This window comes from Canis lupus, chromosome 17, assembly GCF_003254725.2.
Source record: "Canis lupus dingo isolate Sandy chromosome 17, ASM325472v2, whole genome shotgun sequence".
In the NCBI taxonomy this organism is placed as follows: domain Eukaryota; kingdom Metazoa; phylum Chordata; class Mammalia; order Carnivora; family Canidae; genus Canis; species Canis lupus.
The window spans coordinates 7,581,516-7,587,515 of NC_064259.1; positions in this window are offsets into that span (position 1 = coordinate 7,581,516).

The window sequence follows — 6,000 nt, forward strand, 5'->3', positions numbered from 1 at the left end:
GAAGAACAGAGAGAGGAGAGCAGGGTGGGGAGAAGTGGGGATGACCAGGAGGTTGGCAGGCCAGGACGCGCTCGCCCAAGAAATGAGGGTTCCCAAGGGCCTCTCCAAACCCATGGATACGGGGCTCAGGCTCATACCCAGCCTGGACTCTGCCTAGAGATTTCACTCTTGGCCTTACCAACACCTCAAAATCCCTGCTTTATAAGTTGGTGTGTGTGAACTGCTTCACTTTGTCCACAGGTTCAGCAGACTTCCATAAAGCAGAGACTTGTGGGAGTTTTGTGCTGCTCTTCCATGCTGGTGGAGAACCATTGCTCCTCTGTAACATCCTGGTTCAAAATTACCTATGATTGTGCTGCTGGTTTTTTCAAATGAACAGGCCTTGAAAACAATGATGTGCTTTAAAAAGATGGCATGTTATTTAGCTCATTCTATGTTATTTCATCTCGGTGTCAGTGTGCCACTCCTGCCAGGTAAATCCACGGGGGAGAGGAGGTTGTGCATTTCAGCACAAATGTTCACAGGTGCGTGTAGTAGTTCTAAAACAGATCTTTACAACCTCTTTAAGTGTTGGGTAGCAGTCTCATCTGCACCCTAGGGAACCTCCCACAATGTCCTCCCAAGGTGCTGGGGTGAAGGGACAAGGATGAAGGGATGGGCTACCTCCTCTACTGTTGTCATCTGCTCATCTGCCTGTAAAATCCACACCCCACCTCCACCGGCCTCTGGCTAAGCATAAATCTCTTCAATAAGCCATGTGGGATAACCAGAGCACAAGCCTTCCTGGGGCCCCACTCCATGTGGAACACTGTGTCCAGACCAGGGGCACAGACATGATTCGGATCAAGAGGACCTGGATTGTCCCCAAAGCTGACTGCAGCGGGGTTTGGGGCAAGGCTTGTCCCTCCAACCACCTACACAGTGGCTTGCTCCCCAAAAACGTTGGCAGTGCAGTGTTGAGATCAAGACAGAGCTCGAGCATTCAGAGACTGACATTCCTGACCTCTGAAGTTATTGGGCGCAGCGTGGGTCTTAGGTTCATAGTTCTGGCAATGTTTATCAGCAGTGTATGAATCAAGGATATATTATTCATGGCAATGAATATATGCTTATGAAATAATTAAATATCTGAGTGGTATACTCATTAAATGTAATCTTTTTTCAAGAGAATTATGAGTATCCACTTATTAAACATTTCCCGGCAACCTACTCTGTGCCAGGCGCCGTGCTGGGTGTTGACGACGCAGAGAAGAGTGAGGTGTCTTTCCTGGCCTCTACTGGCTCACGGCCCAGCCATGGGCCTGATGAGTGACCCACGACCACAGCCTGATGCCCTGCAAGCCATGAAGAGAGGGATAGGAGATGCCAGTTGGTACAGAAATCCAATCAAGGACCTGGAAGGGTTTCACAGGCCGGTCGTGCTTGAGCAGACCTGTTTGCTTTTAGGCTGCCTTTTTTTTTTTGTACGTGGTATTTGCAGCTGCTTTCCTTTTTTAAAGTAGCTTTATTGAAATATAATTCACATACCATATAATTTTAAGTATATTCATAGAGTTGTGCTATCATCACTGCAATTAGTTTACCTGTTCATGACCCCACAAGGAAACTCTATATCCATTAATAGTCATATTCCATTTTTTCCCAACCCTTCCCACCCCTCAGCTCTAGGCAACTACTCATCTACCTTCTGCCTCAATGGACTGGCCCATTCTAGACATTTTATATAAAGGAAATCATATAATACATGGTCTTTTGTGACCTAGCATCATGTTTTCAAGGTTCATCCACAGCGAAGCCTGTGTCTACACCCCATTCCTTGTCACTGCCGAGTAATATTCTATTGTATGGACGTAACACAGGTTATTTGTCTCTTCACCGGCTGATGGACAGTTGGGTTGTTTCTACTTTTTGGCTATTATGAATAATACTGTTATTAACACACATGTCCAAGTTTTTTGTGTGGACAGTGTTTTCATTTCTTTAGTATGTACCTAGGACTGGTATTGCTGAGCCATCTGGGGTAGCATTTAAGGAATTGCCAAACTGTTTTCCAAAGTGGTTGCAGCATTTATATTACCACTCCCAGCGTTTGAGTGTTCCAATCCATCTACACCCTTGTCAACACTTGTTTTTTTTTTTCTTTCTTTAAAATTTTATTTATTTGTTTGTTTGTTTATTTTGATGGGGAGAGAGGCAAAGGGAGAGAGAGACAGAAAATCCCAAGCAGGCTCCACACTCACCACAGGGCCCTACACAGGGCTCCATCTTCAGATCCTGAGATCATGACCTGAGCTGAAATCAAGAAGTAGATGCTTAACCGACTAAGTCACTCAGATGCTCCATTGTTTTCTTTTTTCTTTCTTTCTTTCTCTTTCTTTCTTTCTTTCTTTCTTTCTTTCTTTCTTTCTTTCTTTCTTTCTTTCTTTTCTTTCAGTAATAGCCAACTTGTGTGTATGAAGTGGTATCTCATAGTGATTTCTTTTTTGTCGTGATCCCAGTGTCCCTGGATGGAGTCCCACATCAGGGTCCCCACAGGGAGCCTGCTTCTCCCTCTGCCTATGTCTCCACCTCTCTCTCTGTGTCTCTCGTGAATAAATAAATAAGATCTTTTTTAAAAATCCATTGCCCATTTCAATTGAATTGTCTTTTTATTATTGAGTTCGTAAGAGTTCTTTATACATTCTAGATACAAGTTCCCTATCAGATATATAATTTGCAAATATTTTTTGTCATTCTGTGAGTTGCCTTTCCATTTTCTAATGATGTCCTTTTGAAGCACAGAAGTTATTTATTTTTTATTTTTGTTTTTATTTATTCAATTTCTTTTTCTTTCATTACTTGCGATCTTGGTGTCATATCTAAGAAATTTTTTTTCTTAAACCCAAGATTACAAAGATTGCTCTGTTTTCTTCTAAGGATTTATAGCTTCAGCTCATTCATTTTAAGTTTGTGATCCATTTTGACTTAATTGGTGTAGACGTGGTGGGAGCTTGTGGGGGAGATTGTTTTCCTTTTTCAGGGAATTAGCAAAGTTCCCTGCTGGGGGTGGGAATGGGTGAAGAGAAATTGAACATACAAGGAGAGAGGAGAGTTTGAAATAGAAGAGCGGGGACAAAATGGATCAGGGAAATGTAGTATATTACTGGATTGTACCAAGAACACGATCTAGGATCCTGGTGGTAAAGGTCAAGGGAGACTGTAGGGGAATGTGGAGCCAAGAAATGTGCACAAGCAACCTACTTAAACTACCCTTTATCTTCCTAGTTACTTCTTCACTTCCTACTACATCTAGTCCAAACTCCTTTGTCTGATCAATTCATAAATTGATTAATCTTCTACCTAAGAGAATAAAAGCTTCCTGCTCTGGTCTGGTCTTCTGGGCTTCATTGTCTTATGAGGGTTTCCACGTACCTGTAAAAATCTAATAAAATTGCCATGCTTTTCCCCATTAATCTGTTTTGTTCCAGTTTAATCCTTAGGTCCAGCCAGAGATCCAAATAGGGTGGAGGAGAATTTTTCCTCCTCTACAGTTTCACTTGACATTTAAGACCAATGGCATATCTTGGCAGGACATATTCTATGTTTCCTTCAAGACCAATCAAGGGACATATTCTATGTTTCCTTCAAGCCCTGTGTTTTCTTCCAGCCGTGACTGCTGCGTGATGCAGCACAGTGTGGGCGAAGAGGTGGATTTTCCCAAGGTTGGATTTTTTGGCCATCAAGTAAAACAAAGCAAGTAAGTGTCAAGAATGCTGAGAGGGTAGGCAAGGGAGTAAATATAATACAGACAGTGAGGTTTAAAGAGGGATGTGAGGGCATGGCAGGGTGACAGCCAATGGCAGGACCCATGGATTTTGGTCTCAGTGGGATGGACAAGGACCATAGGGTACTAGGAAAATAAGGTGGTGGTGTTGGGTTGGGGGCACATAATCCACCTGGTAATTGAGTAGCTGTCTGTGTTGGCCAACTGCCTTTATCCAAAGGCAAAAAAGAAAATTTCTCATATTTCTATAACAAGTGGTAACAGGAAGCTTAGGTCCTTGATGTCTACATTTCAAAGAGGGGCCTTAAGCAAAACCTCCCTGGGTTGTCTTGTTGGCCAGAGGCTTCTGTAGCTTTAAAAAAGATTGATATACATGTAAAAGGATAGACTTACGGTTTACAAACATACCTTTCTCTGGCAAATGCTCTAATAAAAAGCGAGGCAGAGAAAATCACTTCCTCTTTGGGCAATAGGGGAACATCAGTACCATTCTTAGTGGATTTGACAGTGGTTGGAGAGTGAGACGCATGGTATGGAGACCAGCAAAGGGTTCCAGGCAGTAATGACAAAGGCTAAGACCATGGGAGTAAAAGACAGATGGTCACCATCACTGAAGGAGAAGAGTTCAGAGAAATGAGCCAGAATGTGGCCAGGATCAGTTCCATATGTGGTGCCACCACCAAGCATTAAGAGAAAGAATGTGTGAGGAACTAAACTCTTTGAGGAAGAAGATGGAGTGCCTTGGGGGTGTATAGAGCACCATCCTGAGTGGAAGTGGGTGGTATGTCTAATATGGTAGCCACCCTCCATGTGTGACTTCTCACATCTAAATTAATACAAAATTTTTTTTTAAATTTATTTATTTATTCATGAGAGACACACAGAGAGAGGCAGAGACACAGGCAGAGGGAGAAATAGGCTCCCTGTGGGGAGCCCAATGAGGGACTCGATCCCAAGACCGGGGATCATGACCGGAGCCAAAGCTGATTCTCAACCACTGAGTCACCCAGGTGCCCCTAAATTAATACAAATTAAATAAAATCTAAAACTCCATTCCTTAGGGTCATTAGCCACATCTCAAGTGCCCAATAGACACAAGGCTAGTGGCTACCATGCAGGGAAGGGAGCACAGTTAGAAACTGTTTCCTTTCCATTGGAGGCAGAGAAGTTCCAGTGGACGAGCCAAGCAGCAGATTCAAAGCTGGGGAGAGGTGTTGGGGGTGGGGGTGGAGGAAGAAGAACCTGGAAGTGGCAGGAAGGAGCAAGGAGGGTGCTTCCCACTGGAGACCCAATGCTAGGAGGTACGAGAGTGAAAAGCAGCTGCTGCTTGAGAGAGATCTGAAGAAAATCATGGCCTCAGGGGGAGCCAGGTTGAGGTCAGCACAAGATGGTGAGGGAGGCTCAAGGAAGGTGGAACAGCATGGGTTTGCTGATGGGGGTGTGACTTACAGAGGGCACAGGTACAGGGGCTGAGGGCTTGAGGAGGAATAGGAAGAGGGACAGAAGTAGGAGTGAGATGGGAATGGTGACCTGGCCGGGGGGCTGGCTTCCTGTGGTGGCGGAATGGAAGTATAGAGGCCTAGTGGCCTCGAGGCCCACAGAGGGGCCAGGCTGTGAGCAGAGGTGGGGGAACGGGACCCCTCTCTTCCCTTCCACTTCCCGCAGGCCTGCAAAGGGAGATTTTCTTTTTATTTTAACATAATTTCAAAATGACAGAAAAGTAACAAGAACAGCACAAGGGGGACGCATGGGTGGCTCAGTGGTTGAGCATCTGCCTTCAACTCAGGGCGTGATCCCGGGGTACTGGGAACGAGTCTCACATCGGGCTCCCCGCAGGGAGCCTGCTTCTCCCTCTGTCTGTGTCTCTGCCTCTCTCTCTGTGTCTCTCATGAATAAATAAATACTTTAAAAAAAATAGCACAAGGGATACCCATAGATATATCTATGGTATATGGTAGGTATATGATGAGACTGTGTGTAAAAAGAGAGAGATACACATATCTCTCTATGTAATATATGTTATTATTATTTGGGACAGTTTGAGAGTAAGTTGAAGACATTATGTCCCTTTACTGTCCTCTATTCCAGCTCTGGAACTACACATTTCTCCCTGGTTCCCTGCTTCCTTTCAGGGGACTATGGTATTTAGAAATCAAGATGTAAACTACCAATGTTTTCGGTGCTGATAACTGATAAATCATTGCATCTAGGCTCTCTCAATGAACAGAGCTAGGAAA